Raw genomic sequence first — 19,575 nt, 5'->3', positions numbered from 1 at the left:
AGAACACTCCCTAACACCATACACAAAAATAAACTCAAAATGGATTAAAGACCTAAATGTAAGGCCAGACATTATAAAACTCTTAGAGGAAAACATAGGCAGAACACTGTATGACATAAATCACAGCAAGACTCTTTTTGACCCACCTCATAGAGAAATGGAAATAAAACAAAAATAAACAAATGGGAGCTAATGAGACTTAAAAGCTTTTGCACAGCAAAGGAAATCATAAGCAAGATGAAAAGACAACCCTCAGAATGGGAGAAAATATTTGCAAATGAAGCAACTGACAAAGGATTAATCTGCAAAATATAAGCAGCTCATGCAGCTCAACATCAAAAACACAAACAACCGAACCCAAAAATGGGCAAAGACCTAAATAGACATTTCTCCAAAGAAGATATACAGATTGCCAATAAACACATCAAAGGATGCTCAACATCACTAATTACAGAATGCAAATCCAAACCACAATGAGGTATCACCTCACACAGCTCAGAATGGCCATCATCAAAATATCTACAAACAATAAATGCTGGGTGTGGAGAAAAGGGATCCCTCTTGCACTGTTGGTGGGAACATAAATTAATACACCCACTATGGAGGTTCCTTAAAAAACTAAGAATAGAACTACCATATAACCCAGCAATACCACTACTGGGCATATACCCTGAGAAAACCATAATTCGAAAAGAGACAGGTACCACATTGTTCATTGCAGCACTATTTACAATAGCCAGGGCATGGAATCAACCTAAGTGTCCATCGATAGATGAATGGATAAAGAAGATGTGGCACATATATACAATGGAATATTACTCAGCCATAAAAAGAAACGAAATTGAGTTACTTGTAGTGAGGTGGATGGACCTAGAGTCTGTCATACAGAGTGAAGTCAGAAAGAGAAAAAGAAATACCGTATGCTAACACATATATATGGAATCTTAAAAAAAAAAAAAAATGGTTCTCATGAACCTAGTGGCAGGACAGGGATAAAAATGCAGTTGTAGGGCTTTCCTGGTGGCGCAGTGGTTGAGAGTCCACCTGCCGATGCAGGGGACATGGGTTCGTGCCCCGGTCCGGGAAGATCCTACATGCTGCAGAGTGCCTGGGCCCGTGAGCCATGGCCACTGAGCCTGCGCATCCAGAGCCTGTGCTCTGCAATGGGAGAGGCCACAACAGTGAGAGGCCCACGTACCGCAAAAAAAAAAAAAAATGCAGATGTAGAGGGCTTCCCTGGTGGCACAGTGGTTGAGAGTCCGCCTGCCGATGCAGGGGACACGGGTTCATGCCCCGGTCTGGGAAGATCCCACATGCCACGGAGAGGTTGGGCCCGTGAGCCATGGCCGCTGAGCCTGCGCGTCCAGAGCCTGTGCTCTGCAGCAGGAGAGGCCACAACAGTGAGAGGCCCACGTACCGCAAAAAAAAAAAAAAAAAAAAATGCAGATGTAGAGAATGGACTTGAGGACACAAGGAGGGGGAGGGGTAAACTGGGATGAAGTGAGAGAGTGGCATGGACATATATACACTACCAAATGTAAAACAGATAGCTAGTGGGAAGCAATAGCATTGCACAGGGAGATCATCTCAGTGCTTTGTGACTACCCAGAAGTGTGGGGTAGGGAGGGTGGGAGGGAGACACAAGAGGGACGGGTTATGGGGATATATGTATATGTATAGCTGATTCACTTTGTTATACAGCAGAAACTAACACAACATTTTAAAGCAATTATACTCCTATAAAGACATTAAAAAAATAAAGATTATCTTGCAGAGCAAGAGTCCTTTGGAAAATAAAATAAAATAAAAATGACAATAATACACAGAATTTTTGCTGTCTATTATAATTCTATCTCATAAATTTAAGTATCTGTTTAACATACTTTACCAGTAAAATATTTCAGCATGTCTCACATTTTCTTGTCAATTTCATTTATTTTTATTCTGTGCCTGAAAAGTCATATTATCTAAAATATTATTTTGATTAATTCTTAATATACCTCAAAATTTATACATCTAATTAGGTTTTCTCCCATTTTCTTCTAGAGCAATATCAATAAGGTTAGTAAAAACTAAAAATGGGGCTTCCCTGGTGGCGCAGTGGTTGAGAATCTGCCTGCCAATGCAGGGGACACGGGTTCGAGCCCTGGTCTGGGAGGATCCCACATGCCGCGGAGCAACTAAGCCCGTGCACCACAACTAATGAGCCTGCGCTCTAGAGCCTGTGAGCCACAACTACTGAGCCCGCGTGCCACAACTACTGAAACCCGTGCACCCAACGAAGAGTAGCCCCCGCTCGATGCAACTAAAGAAAACTCGCGTGCAGCAATGAAGACCCAACGCAACCAAAATTAATTAATTAATTAATTTTAAAAAATAATAAAAAGAATTTAAGAATCTTGACCATCATGAGACCCTGGAAAAGCATAAGGACAACAAGCTCCCACCTAGATCGTCTAAGCTCCTATCCTTTCCACATCTTATAGGCACCCAAAGGAGTAAACAGGTGGGTTTAGGGGATATTTGAACTATAATTAAATAAAGAGGGTGCCTTTCCTCCCACAGGCTTTGCATGAGAAGTTTGTCTTTTGAAGTTCCAAAATTCAACTCTAGAGAATTTTAGCAAAAATACATTGGATTTCTCTCTCTAATGGGGGACAGGAATAGAAAACAATATCAGAAATGCTAGAAGCCTCCACGTTTGAGAGGAGAGGGCTGTAAGTCAAGCTGTGTGATGACAAGGATCAGGGACTTTCCGTGCTGGGTGTGTCCAAGCTCCCTGTGATCCCACAACAAACTCTCCCAAAGCCTGGCCAGACACCTGGCAGCTACAGCTCAGCTACCAAGACCCACTTCACTTGCTCATAATTTTATTTTTCCTTCTTTAGCTCAAAAAAAGACATAGGTAATTTCAAAGGCATTTTTCCCCCATTTTCTTAAAATGGAACTATATTGTTACAATCTTACCAATCTTCCTAAAAATCACTAACTAAACAGTTTGGTGAAACTGAATAGAATACAAATGAGGACAAAATTAACATTATCTGGATTCAACAGCAACACCAAGATGCAGGCATGGTCTCAGTAGAGTGACTTGAAAAATTAACAACAGTACCAAACCCCAGCGTTGCCCAAGGCCATAAAAAGTGCACTTTTCCTTGAGGGGTGTGAATCCCTCACATATGTTCACCCTGCCATTGTCTGTGGTCCCAAGCTTAATACATTCAACTGTTTGACAAACTAAACTGGGTAAAGAAACTTTCAAATGTGAATATAAATATACTTTGGTTTCACGGTTGGTCTGGGTCTGAGCACAAACTGTCTTTACAATTTAGTATCTAAAACTGATCCTGTGTATTCTAGATCAATGATTTCAAACTTGAACTTTAAAGAAACTATGCTTGCGGTATATATATATATATATATATATATATATATATATATATATATATATATATATATATATATACACACACACATACACACAATGGGATACTACTTAACCATAAAAAAGAATGAAATTTTGCCATTTGCGGCAACATGGGTGGACTTGGAAGGCATTATGCCATAAATGAAATAAGTCAGACAGAGAAAGGCAAATATTTTATGGTATCACGTATATGTGGAATCTAAAAAATACAACTAGTGAATATAACGAGAAGGAAGCAGACTCACAGATATAGAGGACAAACTAGTGGTTACCGGTGGGGAGAGGGAAGGGAGGAGGGGCAATATAGGGGTAGGGGATTAAGAGATACAAACTACTATGTATAAAATAAGCTACAAGGATATATTGTACAACACGAGGAATATAGCCAATATTTTATAATAACTATAAATGGAGTATAAACTTTAAAATTTGTGATTCACTGTATTATATACCTGTAACATAAAATAGTATACATCAACTACACTTCAATTAAAGAAAAAGAAACTATGGTTGTACCTACCTTCATGAAGCACAAATTTCTTGAGAAGAAATTGTCAGAAAGTGTAGGATGAATGATCTCCGAGATACATACAGTTCAGTGAAAAGAGCAAAGATCATTGACTGTGCAGGTAGAAAGGGAAAGAATATACAATATGCTTCTATATCACAGACTGTCATAAGAAGGATTCATGGGCAACAGCTAAGTGGTTTCCTCTAGTAAAGGGAACAGGAACCAGAGATCAGCGGTTCAACAGAGACTGACTTCCCCTTGCGTTGCTGGAATTTCTCTTTATGGTGGTCATATATTAATTTCCTCTGCCCTCTCTTCCCCATTTTAGTAAATCATGAAATATGTTAATCATATAAAAAATATTTACATCTTAATATTTTGTGGTCTTTATTTCAGTTCTTTTTTCTCCGTAAATAAACATCCATTGAATACAAATCTGCAATGTTTCATCTCCCCCATCTCATTCTCTTTTTCTCCAGAGATAACACTTATTATCTAAATGTGGTGTTCAAACTATACACGTGTTTAAACCTTCACTATATATAAACGTTTAAATATAGAATGATTTGTGTGTTTAACTAACTTCCTATAAATTGTATGATACATACCTATAATTCATCAACTCACTTTTCAACATCCAGTGTTGATTCAGGCCGATACATGTAACTCTAGTTCATCCGTCTGAACTGCTTTCTAGTACTCCTCTGTCTACATCTGCTCCAATTCATTTACCCACTCCCCTGTAATAATAATTCCTTATTATTGCAAGCAGCAATGCAATAAACGTTCTTGTACAGGTCTCCTTAAGTACTGTGTGAGAGTTTCTTTAGGGTGTGTGTCTAGAATCAGGATTTGCTCATTTGCATAGCAGTTCTCGAGTAGCAACTCATACTCTGGTAGCACTTGGAGTTTCCGCTGCCCCAGAGCATTTTGCTAGAGTCAAACTTTTAAAATTTCGTTAAACTTAAATATTATCTCATTTTTGTTATACTTTCAATAAGTATATAAGTTGGAAATGGGGGAGGAACAGCGTGATACAAGATACAAGAAGACAGACACACTGCTGAGCCAATATCTCCAACTAAAATAGAAGCAAAATTCATTAAAGCTATGCTAGCTTCATCCCCTTGTCCATCCCACCTCATGCTGGTAACATCTGACCCCGCTCCCTAAATCCCAACTTTGTTCCATCCCCAGACTTCAGTACCCTGTTTACAAGGGCTCTGGTGGCCACTCAAGATCCTATGACTGGCCCCATTGCCAGCCGTGACTCAGATCCAGCCTCTAGACCCATGCGGAGGGCCGAGTGCATCTCTGCTACCAGCCCCATCCAGCCAGGTTTCATTCCTACCAAGTCCTATTGTGGAGGGCATGCGAGAGAGTAACATCGCTACAGAAATAAACCCCATGTCAACCAAGTGAGGTCATGTGGTGTGACCAAAGCCATATGAGGGGGACAACTGAGAGAAGTCCCAAGTGTCAGAAATCCATGGAAAAACTCCCACAGGGGACAACCTACAGTGGGGTTTGAGTCTGGCTCAGCAGTTCTTTTTGGTAATTGAACTAGACACACAAATCAATAACTGCACAGAAGGAATCTGGTAACGCCAATTGTGTCATGTAGCTTAGCAAATACTACAGACAGAAATGAACATTACAAACAACTGAAATATCCAATAATGAAGGACTCAGATAATAAAACGCTATGTGGCAGGCACTGAATTCTCTAAATGCGTCGTCTCACCCTCATTCTAACCCTATGGGGTGAATGCTATTATCACCATTTTGCAGAAAACACAACAGAGCCTTTGGAAGGTTAAATAACTTGATAAAGGTCATGTTGCCAATTAGCAATCGAATCACGAGACAACCTCAAAGCCAGGTTCTGAACAATTATACTCTACAGACATTAAAATGAGGAGAAATGTTCACAATGTACTGTAAGCACATAGAAACATTCAAATGAAAAAAAAAATAGAGTATGTATACAGACCAACATGTTCTTAGCTCTTACTTTGGGGCAATAGGATTTCATGTTATTTTATATTCCTACTTGTGCTTTTCTTTATTTTTCAAATTTCTACATTTGAAAAGAAATGCATTACTTTTAAAATCAGGAAAATGCTGTTTTAAAAGACCATATGTAACTTACACTTCCTGCGTGCACAGTTTTTCGTTCAGACCAGTTCAGTTTTCGTTCAGACCAGTATATCACCTGTGGTACCCACAAATGAGTGCTTAGTAAATGCTCTTCAGGATGAAAATAATGCATAAATGCAGTCTGATGGCAAATGTCCTGTTCCGTGAACTGAGAGAGACAGCCAGCAGCCTTCTCAGAAAACAAAGCCCTGAATGTTTTGTGGTAATCTCCCCCAAATTAGGTAGAGAAAATCCACTTGAAAGGTAAGGCAGCACAATATGGCAGTCTGAATAAAAACACACTTTGCAAAGCACTCTTTTACTAAAAGCCGTATTAGCTTTAAAGTCATTTGGATCATAGTAAGACTGACAGATATATGACAAGATGGCAACGTAAAGGAGGAAGCGAACTTTATTTAGTAAACAATGAGATTAACAGTTGCCTGTGAAGGTGAGACTGGAAATTATTTCATTGATCCTGTATGATCAAGAGAGTATAAGCTATTGTTTGGTTCAGCAGATTTTTGAAAACCAAAACACTAGATATCCTACTAAAATAACTCAGGAATTCTCATATCAAATACAAATTATGCAACTTCTAGTAATATTTATAACCAAAGAAACTCACCCCAAATCGTTCAGAGAATTTTTTTAACTTTATCCCGGTCACGTGATGTAGTAACAAAGATTAAAACTCAAAACTCTTTACAGCTAGTTCTTTATGCTTGACTAAGAGATACCAATTTAGGCTACCATCTAATCTCCCTTCCCTTCTTTCCTCACCCTAGAAATAATTTCTGTCCTAAGAAAGGTAAGAATACATAAGATGACCTTAGCAAGGTTTTCTTCAGTCTACCTTTGTAGCTTTCCAGTCCTATCACCACCCACTTATTTCTTCTCTCTATAAACATACTCCTCCGGTCATAAGGTAAATTCATCGGAAACTTTTACACCCTCATGCCTCTGCTCTTCTTTCCAGTCCTAAGAATATGTTTTCTTGCTTCTTAGCCTGAATGAATCCTTCATCCTTCAATGCCATGTCCCTCTGAAGGCTTGTTCAACCCACACATGCAACTAATCCCCATCTTCTCTATGTTCCCATCTTATTTACACCAGTGCTTTTCTCCTTATTTGACTCATCTGGGTATCATCGCCACCTAACCCTGGGCTGGGCATACGGTGGGTGCCAATGCAATAACCAATTACTGAGCGCCTGCCATGTGAGAAGTGCTACCTTAGGGGCTACAGAGACAGAGATTATAGGCAGCTCCTTTCTGAATCAAGCTCACAATACATTGATTTGACAGCTAAGTAAACATGAATCACTGTTACGGCAGTATCAACAGAGAATTCAATCGTTTGTATATAGAATTTAACTAGAGAAAATAAGAAATGCCACAAGGGTGGAACTAGTGACCACCCTGGTCCATTGTTAACATTTTGTGGCATCTGGGGAAGTTCTATAAGAGCACATGAATGTTTTCTATGGAATCAACCTCAAAAGGTCAGTGTATTAAAAAGTAACCCTATCATCCACTGTCTTCAGCCAGCTTCCTTCCCCAGGCCTCTCCTCTCTGTGACATCACTATGGTTTTTCTACTAACTCAGACTTGAAAGCTCTGTAATCTTTGATTCCTCCCATTCCTGATGTCTCATATCTAAAAGGCATTCACTGATCTTTATTTACTAATATCCGTGGGGGAATTTTCTGGCAGTCCAGTTGTTAGGACTCAGCACTTTCACTGTGGGGGCCTGGGTTTAATCCCTGGTCAGGGAACTAAGATCCTACAAGACACATGGCACAGCAAAAAAAAAAAAAAAAAAAAAAAAAATTCTTGTCTCCATTTCTGAGGCTATTAGTCCAAACTATTAGTTCCTCAAGTCGGAACTCCCTGTGATCTTTCTCCTTTCCATCTATTTGTCACAGAGCCAAGAGAACGTTTTCTGAAAAATGTTTATCCAAAAATTCCCCTATTTCTAAGTGTATACCAGTTCCCACTGGTTATAAATCTGATCTGGTCCTATCTTAGGTTTCCACCATTATTCAGACATCACCTTCTGTCATCTATGTGCACCATTCATAAGTGCCCTACACATTACCTTGTCATATACAAGGATGAAATAAAGAAGTTATGATCACCAACAAAATGTACTTCTCAAGGTCTTCTTGGAAGAATTCCTAAGCAAGGTGGTCACAATGCTGATAATCTCCGGCTCAGTGGCAAATAACAGGGATTAACTTTTAATCAAGTTTTGACAGTTTCACCCTCAACTTCCTTCAAAAATACTAGGTGGATGACATCTGGTCCCAGGGGGTTATTTATCAGCCACTTTGTCAATCAGGCCTTGAGGACCCAATGATTTACCAGTAGTTGATCTAAAACCTTTAAGCCATCTACTACTAAAGAGGACAAATCTTAATATTTCCTCAGGAAAATGTTTCAATTTGATGATATAAAGTTCTGAAACTTCCTGGAAAATTTACATGCAATGTTTTCAGACAAAGAAAATCAAGAATGTAAGGAGTGTGCTACAAGCCTTGGCCTATGGACTTGCCCCTGGAGAAATCAAAGTGGCTTCAGCTAATTTATATTATTGATGCACTTTTCCAGCAACCATGAAAATGGCACTGATTGTTAGGAAATCACTTTCAATGTGAAATGCATCACGAATTTTTTCTTTACTGTTATAAGAGTACAAAACATGTGCTCACCAACTTGCTTCAAGTGACTGTAATTCTAAGAACACAATGAGGCTGTCAAAGAGGACTTTTACAGACTAAGAAAAAGACAGAAGTTCCAATTAAATCTAGAGCAATAACCTGACATAGCTACAGAGACATCAGCCTTGGACTGTTGGTGAGGCAATGAACCAGAAAATAGGAAGTAGGAAACGAAAAGACAAAATGAAAAGACAGAGTCCAAAACAAAAAGGAATAAGAGAGAAATAAAGAGAGTAAAAGAGAAGGGCAGAGATGGTTAGTACAGAGAGGTACAGAGAAAGAAACACACAGAGAGACAGAGCAAATAACAGAGATACAAAGAGAAAGAAAAATAAAGAGACACAGATTCACAACTATTGAGAAGAAATATCTAAATTTCCTAGTTCTACATGATGAAGTTCAATACTAATTGTAGTCTTTTGATTACTGAACACATTTCTTAGATTCACCCACATCATCAGTTATCAAAAACCTATAGTTATTAAACAATGGTATTTTCCATTAGTAAAAAGGAGTCAGAGATTTGCTAAAGGAAAGGAAGGGATGAAATGTGAGCTGGAGAAAGGTGTTTATTAGAAAGGATACCTGGGTACTATCAACCTACATTATTTCATCATCAAGTCTCCAGGGAACATTATCCATACTTTTAGATTTAAAAAGAAAACCTCTTCCTAGAAGATTTTCCAAAAAATTAAACTAATGTGATTTAAAGGTCTTACTATACTGAAGGCTACACAAAGCAAATGAAAAGAGACATCATCCCTGCTTCCAGAGCTTTGAAAATTAGAGGATAAAAATGACAGAGATATGTATTACATGAAAACTAAAACCTGTAAGTAAAAAGTAAAGATTTTACATTGTATAAGTATAAATCGAAGTGATTACCATAAGATTGTGGATGAAGAGGTAACTGGATAATGTTTAAAAAGTAAAGGAGAAGTGGTTTCCTTTCCTCTTGGAGAATATGACAAATTACCCAAATACCTACCTTAACCTCATGACTCATGGACTGACAAGTGGATTTCTGTTTTTAGTATCAGATACAAAGTGCTGGGCTAATTATACTCCTTAGCTCACAGCATACCATCTTCATTGGCCTATTCAAGGCAAGTATCTTGTTTTATTTTCTTGTTTTTAATTTATTTATTCTCTTTTATCCCCATCTTCATTCCTACCTCCAACCCACGTCCTGGGTAGGCAACCATTCTAAGATATTTTTTGCTTATGTGCCTTCTTGTAAAATGTGAACTATAATTCTGAGTGCATGCAAAAATTGTATGTATATGTATGCAACTGTATTATATATGTCACTCTACTTTTTACTTTTATTACCCGGCTTTATACATGTAAGATACATCCACGATATATATATATATAGATAGATAGATAGATAGATAGATAGATAGATAGATAGATAGATAGATATAGATATACAGATATATATAGATATAGATATAGATATATATTCCTTTTCTATATATATTAGTCTGCTGCTTCCAACTTCTGTATAACATACCCTGAGGAGCATCTACCACATTTTACATGTCTACTCTCCCAGTGATGGACCTCCAGATGGACACTACCCCCCAAAATTAGGCCATAATAATCATCCTTGTTATGTACCCTTAGGGACCCCTGTGACAATTTCTTTGGGAAATATACTAAGGAAGTGAATTATTTGTTCATTGGGTATGAAAATATATTTAAGTGGGCTAAATATTACCAGTTTGCTCTCCAGAACTGTGGCACCATGCTTCATGCCCACCAATAAATGTATAAGGAAGGGTTCCTATATCACCACAGCATCACCAATGCATTTTACATCTCTGCTTTAAAATGATCTCATTTTTAAAACTTTCATTGTTCTGATTGCTAATGAGTTTAAGATCTCTTTATACACTTGTTAGCATTCAGGCTTCCTCTTCTTTAAACTGCTTATTCAGAGCCTTTGTCCATTTTTCTATTAGGGTTACTGCCTTTTTCTTTTGATTTCCAGTAATTCATAGCCTACATATTAATCTCATAATGATTTTAGACAGTGTTAGTATCTTCTCCCATTTTTCCATCTGCCTAACAGCTTTGTGCATGGGATCCTTCATTGAACAGAAATTCTTAATTCTGATGCAATCAAATTCGGTAATATTTTCGTCTTGTGGTTTGTGCTTTTTAAGTTGTGTTTGTGTGAGAGTGTAAAGGCACACAGGAGACAGATGTGGTGGCCCTATTCTTGAGGGAACAACCAAGAGGAAAACAGATATACCTGCAAGATGTGGGCAGAAAGACCCACCATGAGGCTAGGTGAAAAAGAAGGCCATTGGGAAGGTATGACTTAGGACATGACTCTGCCACATATTATATGCTGCGTTACCTTGGACAAAGTGCTAAACCTCCCAGAGCCTGCCATCTGTCAAGTGTGAACAACACCTATCCCAAAAGACAATGTAAGTAAAAGAATCTGCACAATCACTAGCATATAATAGACAGGCTCTCAATAAATGAGTTCCTTTGCCCCCTTCCTCCTCATTTCCAATCCTGATTTGATGCTGAGAGAGGGAATCTGCAACCTGTGATATTTTGGAATCAGATCCTTCAGCTGATCCCACACCTCCAAATTCTAAGTATCATCTGTGGAGACAGGCTCCTAAGAGCACTTCTGCTCATACTGCAATTAGATATCAGACAAAGATTAAGTCCTGAAAAAAAAAACAAAAAACAAAAAACAGTGAAAATGCTGTTTTACTGATGAGACCAAAGGAGGAAAAGAGGACAGGTACAAATAATTAATTATCTGATGATGGGACCTTGTGCGTAAATTAGTTAGCATCTCACTAAGAAATGGATCAAAGTATTGGCTGTAGAATGTCTTCGTTTGGTGGATGTGCTGGGAATATGGAAGGCTATTTTAGGTTTCCATACGATTAAAACAGTGAGATTTTGGAATAAGCTTAAGCTGTAGCTTTCTGATCCATGTTGCTGAAGTTTTCAGAAAGAACTGACTGGTAAACAACTCACTGTGATCTGACTGATGTTTATTTATCCTTCTCTTTCCTATGTGCCTTCACTTCAGATGCAAACCGAAACTTATTGTTATTTGGATATGACATAAAGACCTATGGAAGTCACATGAGGCTAAAGGAAGCTTGAGTATAAATAAGTTTTGTTGTTTTTTTAATTAAGTTTTCAAATATCCTTTTCAGATGTGTGATACGTATCACAAATCTACCCATCGGGTCAACAGCTATTTAATATGCATTTGTATTACATTACTAGGTGTGGCACTAAATGAGATACACAGATAAACAAGATGTGGCTTTTACCCCAGAGGAGGTCACAGTTTCTCAGAAGAGATAACCATGTGAACAATCAACTACAGTAAACTGTGATCATTGTATAATATAGGCAAACAAAGTGCTATGAGAATGGAGATGAAAGAACAATTACATTTATTTAGGTTTACGTTCAAGAAAGACTTTAGAGAAAAGATCCCCTTTAAATGAGTCTTTAAAAATGAGCAGGGATTTTCCAAGCAGAGAAGGGTTAGGTTGGGTTGGGATTAGGGTTGGGTTAGCAGAGCTCCAGGAAGCAGTTTTTAAGTCAAGGAAGTATGAACACGTCCAGGCAAGAGCAGCTAGGACCATGGTGTGTGGCTAGGGAGGAACTAGACATAAACTCAGAAGCACAGCCTGAGGTCACTTTTTTAAAGGTCATAAGAATTTGAACTATACCCTGAACAGTGAGAAGATTTTAAGTAACGGAGTGACATAATGAGATCTATATTTTACAAAGACAATTGAAGCAGCAGTATGGAAATTGATTAAAATGAGACTGGAGTCAGGAGGATCAGTTAGGAAGCGACTATAACACTGTAGGCAGGAGATGTTAGGTCCTCAACTCTGATGTGAGAGTGAGAATAGAAAACTGGAGTCATTTGACATTTAAGTGTTGGTGACCAACTGAATGTTGGAGTGAGATAAATGGAAAGACTCAATCATTCAACGAATATTTCTCAAAACTTTTCTGTGTATGAAACATTATGTTAAGAGCTAGGGCAGAGTTTCTCAACTTCAGCACTACTGGCATTTTAGAATGGATAATTATTTGATGTGGGGGAAGGGGAAGGCTGTTCTGTACACTGTGGGATGTTTAGCAATATTCCTGACCTCCACCCACTAAAGGCAAGTAGCACCCCCTCTCAGTCATGACCATCAGAAATGTGTCCAGACATTGCCAAATTTCCTCTAGGGAGCAAAATTATCACCAGTTGAGAACCACTGAAACTGGGATCTCTGATTCTGAGAGGCTTATTATCTGTACAGAAATGCTTATGACATAAGCAAGTACAGGGCACAAGAAAAGTAGAAAGGAGGAAGTTGTCAATACTTCCTTGGGGATGAGCAAGCATAGGAAATGTCTCCATAGAAGAGGAGACATTCAAGCTGCATCCTTAAATAAGGGCATTCCTGACAGGGGACAAAAACATGAAAGCAAGATACCATATCAGATACTAGCAGAATTTTGAGGCTCTGAGCCTGAGCTCTTGGTGGTTGGCAATGTCATTAATGAATATGAGAAACACAGACAAGATGCTGAATTTGTGGGGCTTGCAGGACATCCAGTAGTCTTGGAAATGCAAGTAGGAAGTCTTCTCCCAGCTCTCCACAGAGAGCTCACACAAATAAACTAATACACACTGTAATACTCAAGTCTAGAATTGGAAAGTTTAAAAAAATTCGCTCTGGTTGCATAAGGAATCTGCTCCGTAGCACATGCCTAGGAGAATACTGCTCTTGTGATCTTGTGATCATCTTCACTGATCCCTTGTGGATTCTCAGAAAAACCACAGCCTTTCTAATCTAGAAAGATGTTACAGATTCATTTCCCAGCCATCTCTCATTTTATAGGTGACAAAATTAAGGCCCATAGAGATTAAATGACTGGGCCAGAGTCACACAACTAGTAGGTGGCTAAACCAAGGCTATGACATGGGTTTCCTGGTAGATGAGATCTGCACCTGTACCTAGAGGTCCCTTTATGCAGACTTTACCCTATCTCCTGTGGGAATTTTTCCACACCTGGTCCAGCCTAACTCTCCAGTCTCCTTAGAGCTTAAAATAGCCCAGTTGCCAGGCAATTGTTTATCTACCTTGAGTTCCATGGAATGAAGAATGGGGTGAAAGTGAGTCTTGGGACACCACAATAGATTCCAGTGAGTAAAATTCACTTCCCCTGGGTTTTTAAGGGCCCAGGAGCAATCTGTAACTTGGCTCAGCTTTCCCAGGCAGATAGCCAGGGAATAGCAGGCCCAGTTACAGAAACAAGAAATGAGGATACAAAAGAAAGGAAAATGAGAAAAAATGTCCAAAGGTACAGATACCAGTATCATCTGCAGTATAAGTACCAGCAACTTTTGAGACAGATCTGCTTCAGTCAAATGGATAAAAAGGGAAATCTTATAAATGAAAATAACATTAAAATATCTGTATGTGAGGCCATATAGTCTAATGACTAAAAGCACAAAGTCTGGAGTTTGACAGTGGTTCATACCTGAACTTGGTCTCTCACTAGTTGTGTAACCCTGGGCAAATTACCTAATCTCTTGTAACCTGGTTTTCTCATTTGTTAAAATCAAAACATAACAAAACAAACAAACAAGTAAAGATATTGATAGTTAGGAGGGCTAAAAAGGAAATAAATATGTATATATGCTGGTGTCTAACACAGATGAGTAACAACAGAAGGCAATTAAACAAACTCCTGTTGACAATATAGAACCCGAGCTGAGGGGTCCCTAACACCTTAGAGGACTCTACCACCTATTCACACAGCCTCAGAGAGACCAAAACTAGCCGTCCCAGTGGTACTTCCAGAATGGTACAGTGAGAAACTTGGCAGATCTTCCTCCCTACAAAACATTTAACTGGGAAAAAATATTTTTAAAAAATCACTTACAGTCTCTCAAAACTGTCCTAAGGGCATACAGCAAGTGGAGAAACATTCATTCACGAAAATATACTAAATCTAAGTTAGAACAATGAGAGTCTGTAGCATTTGGCCATCACCTGCTTCCTTCTCCCATCCCCAACTGCATATTACAGAAACTCTATTATGGCCACTCCACTCCAAGAGGACTAGGTCCCCATTCCTCTACCCAGCCCCTACTTGTATGGTGGAAGTCCTACCCCAAGTATAGCCATGAGAAAACTGGGACCCTGATCACTGCTATCTTAGCTCATTCATAGGCAGAGGTCTCATGCTGGGAGAGGCAAGCTGAAAAGATCAGTAGCTACCACCATCCCCTTCTAGCACCTGCCAGGGATATCACTCTGGGGAAGCAGGCCACTATCACTATGCCTAGCTCCTGGGAACTCCCGGGGAAGAGGCAACCCAGGAGGATGAAGAGCTTTGCAGTTCTTAACCAGGGCAGTGACTTTATTTGGAACAGAACATAGAGAATCCCATGCCTAAGGGTGTTGTTGGAAACGATGGAGAGCTTGGTAGAGAACAAGTTAGGGGGTACTGGTAGCTTTACGATACTGCTAACAGCAAGCAAAATGGCAGAACAATCAGAAGTTTAACAAAAAGAACCAGGGAGGAAAAAGCGACCAAGAAAAACCCTCCCTGGATCACAATAAACCCTGGGGCCTGGGAAGGCTATCCACATGGTCCTACTTAGGAACAATCAAAAACCGGACATGGGTCAGATTGAAAACATTTTCCAAGCTGCACACAGATCCATCAACAAAGGGCAGAAGCCTTACTGGCACAAGAGGCTTAAGCACAACCTCTAACCAAATACTGGCTGAAAAATAAGCTATTCTGACACAGCGGAAAATATTATTAAGCTAGGCTTAATAGACAGATTGATACAGATTATGCAATCTGAAGAACAGAGAGAAAAAAGGTGGAGAACAACGAGCAGAGCCTCAGAGAAATGTGGGACACCTTGAAGTGCACCAACATACTCAATAATGGAAGTACCAGAAGGAAAAGAGAACAAAACAGGGATAGAAAATATATTCATAGTAAGAAAAAGCTGAAAACTTCCCGAATTGATGAAAAACATTAATCTATACATGAAACTCAACAACCCCTAAGCAAGATAAAAGCAAAGAAATTCCCACCTACATATGTCAAAATTAAAATGTTGAAAACAAAAAATAAAGAAAAAAATCTTGAAATCAGTAAGAGCAAAATGACTTGTCACAAGGAGCATACCTCATTTTATTGTGCTTTGCAGATATTGTGTTTTTTACAAATTGAAGGTTGTGGCAACCCTGTGTTGAGAAAGTCTATTGGTGCCATTTCCCCAACAGCATTATTTTTTATTTAAGGTATGTACATTGTTTTAGACATACTGCTATTACACACTTTAATAAACTACGGTATAGTGTAAACATAACTTCTATAAGCACTAGGAAACCAAAAAATTCATGTGACTCGCTTTACTGCAATACTCACTGTATTACAGTGGTCTGGAACCAAACCAAATATCTCCAAGGTATGCCTGTACAGGGGAATTCCAGTAATATTAACAGCTAACTTCTCATCAGAAACAATGGAAGCCAGAGGACAATGGAATGACAAATTCTATGTGTTGGAAGTGAAAAGCTGTGAATCAAGAATCTTATAACCAGTAAAACTGTGTTTCAAAAATGAAGATTAAATAAAGAACTAAATATGGATGAAAGCTTAGAGAATTCTCTGCTAGTGGACTGGCTTTGAAAAACAAACTAAAGAGAGTTCTTCAGGCAGAAAGCAAATGACACCAAACAATAATTTGAATCCTTATCCTCACAAAAGTAAAAATAATTGTAAGTGGATACTATAAATAACTGTACGCCAAAAAATTACATAATTTGTATAAAATTAATAAATTCCTAGAAAGACACAAACTACTAAAACTGACTCAAAAAGAAATAGAAAATCTGAATAGATCTATACCAAGGAAAAATATTGAAGTAATAATTAACAATCTTCCCACAAAGAAAATCCCAGAACCAGATGGCTTCACTAGTGAATGCTACCAAAAACTTAAAGAATTAATACCAATCTTTCACAAACTCTTCTGAAAAACAGAAGACAACATAATACTTTTCAACTTATTCTTTGAGGCCAGAATTACCCTGATACCAAACCAGACAAAGACATCACACAAAGAAAATAAAACTACAGGCCAATATCCCTCATGAATACACATGTAAAACTGCTCAACGAAATACTAGTAAACTGAATTCAGTAACATATAAAAAAAGATTATACACCATAACCAAATGGGATTTATCCCAGGAATGCACGGTTGGTTTAACATCTGAAAATCAATTAATGAAATACATCCAGTTCAATGGGGAAAGAATAGTCTTTGCAACAAATGATGCAGAGACAACTGAATGACCACAGCAAAAGAAAAAAAGTTGGACTCCTACCTCACACCTAAAATTAACTCACAGACCTAAATATAAGAGCTAAAATTATAAAACTCTTAGAAGAATAAATAAAACTCTTAGGAATAAATCTTTGTGATGTTGGTTTAGGCAATGGTTTCTTAGATATAACACCAAAAGCACAAGCAACAGAAAAAAATTAGATAAATTGTGCTAATTCAAAATTAAAGACATTTCTGCAGCAAATACTACCATCGAGAAAGTTAAAAAAAAAATCCATAGAATGGGAAAGAACCTTAGTAAATCACACTGATAAGAGACTTCCAACCAGAATACATGAAGAGCTTTCACAATTCAATAATAAAAATTCATATAGCACAATTAAAAACTGGCCAAAGGATGTGAGTATACATTTCTCTGAAAAAGATACACAAATGGCAAATAAGAACATGGAAGGATGCTCAACATCATTAGTCATTAGAGAAGTGCAAATAAAAACCACAATGAATATCACGTCATACCCACTAGGGCAGCTGTAACCAAAAGGACAGATAACAAGTGTTGACAAGTATGTGTAAAAATTAGAAAACATCAGTGAAAATGTACAATGGTCCAGTCACTTTGGAAAACAGTTTGGCAGTTCCCCTGAAACTTAAACATAGAGTTATTATATAACCAAGCAATTCCACTCCTTGGTACATACCCAAGAGAAATGAAAATATATGTAGATACAAAGACTTATGCATGGATGTTTATAGCAGCATTATTCATAATAGCCAAAAGGTGGGGAAAAAAAACAAATGCTCATCAACTGATCAACGGATAACTAAAATACGGTATATCTGTAAAATGGGAAATTATTCAACAATAAAAATGAATTACGCACTGATACATGCTACAACATGGATGAACCTGGAACACATGCTACATGAAAGAAGCCAGTCACAAAAGAAAATATAGTGTATTATTTCATTCATGTGAAATATGCAGAATAGGCAAAATCCCTAAAGACAGAAAGCAAATTAGTGGCTACCTAGGGCTTAGGAGGGCGGTAGGAAAGGGATGGAGCATAACTGCTAATGAATATAAAGCTTCTTTTGGGGGTGACGAAATGTTCTCTGATTAGATAGTGATGGTGGTTGCACAATTCTGTGAATATATTAAACACCACTGACGTGCACGTTTCAAATGGGTGAATATTATGGTATGTGAATTATATCTCAATAAAGTGCTTTGTTCTTTGTTTTGGGGGGTTTTTTTGGCTGGGCTGTGAGGCAGGCGGGATCTTAGTTCTCTGACCAGGGATTGAACTGTTCCGTACCCCCTGCAGTGGAAGTGCACAGTCTTAACCACTGGACCCCCAGAGAAGTCCCGATATCTCAATAAAGATGTTTTTAAAAAGCTGACCATCTGCTTCTCTACTGGGTGTTTCTCTTGGCATTAGAGAAGGCCAAACGTTTCTATAAACTTTTTAAAGAAGCTCAACTAGCTTTTTTTTATAAACTAAAGTGGACCCTTGAACAATGCAGGTTTTAACTGCACAGGTCCACTTACACGTGGATTTTTTTCCAACAGTCAATACAACAGTACTACATGATCTATGGCTAGCGAATATGCAGATGCAGAAACTCACGGATACAGAAGAAGCAAACAGTATAGATGGAGGGCTGACTGTAAGTTATACACGGATTTTCAACTGCGTGGAGGGTTGGTGCCCCAACTCTCGCGTTGTTCAAGGACCGACTGTAGTTCCTTTACCATAGGAATATAGTCTGTGAATACATGCACAGTCCATGAATAGTCGAACACCAACTGATAGCTCACTGTGGACTGGTTTTATATCCCTGATCTCAGCATTTACATTGTCTGATGAGGCTGAGCCAGAGTGCTCATAAGTAAAGACAGAACTCCACCCTAGACAACCCCTTGCATTAGAGACCTCAGGTTCTGTAAAAATAATTGCCTCAGATCAATTCAATGTGCAAGGCTCTGTCCCATATTTCATTAATTCTAAGAAATTCTGTACACTGAGGCCACTTAGAAGAAGTCATAGTTTTTATAACCTATTTACACATATCTCAATTCTCTACAGAATGATACTAATGTTATATACTAGATAGAAACTATTAAGTGATACAGTTCATAAGTATCATGGACCAATAGCTGTAGATGCTTCATTTTAAAAAGGGACGCTTTCAGAAAAGACAGAGAGGAAAAAAAGGAAGAAAAAAGGAGTGTAAGAGTAAGGAACTCAAGCCAATGGAATGCAAAATGATTCTATCTTCCTTTTTATCACCCAGTTATAATATGAATCATGCACACTATAATCAGTTATGTCACATGGCATTAGTTTTAGTAAAGAACACAGCAAATTGACTTGAAAAAGCAAAAT

At 38.2% G+C, this 19,575-nt stretch overlaps 1 protein-coding gene across 2 annotated transcripts in view; it reads right to left on the bottom strand.

Annotated features, from left to right (window-relative positions):
• CPQ (carboxypeptidase Q) overlaps positions 1-19,575 on the bottom strand; it is a 458,231-nt gene that overhangs the window by 338,815 nt on the left and 99,841 nt on the right. The gene's annotated exons all lie outside the window — the stretch shown is intronic.

The sequence above is a fragment of the Tursiops truncatus genome, chromosome 17, assembly GCF_011762595.2.
Source record: "Tursiops truncatus isolate mTurTru1 chromosome 17, mTurTru1.mat.Y, whole genome shotgun sequence".
NCBI lineage: Eukaryota > Metazoa > Chordata > Mammalia > Artiodactyla > Delphinidae > Tursiops > Tursiops truncatus.
The sequence above is the reverse complement of the archived record's forward strand: the minus strand, read 5'-3'. Positions and strand labels throughout refer to the sequence as shown.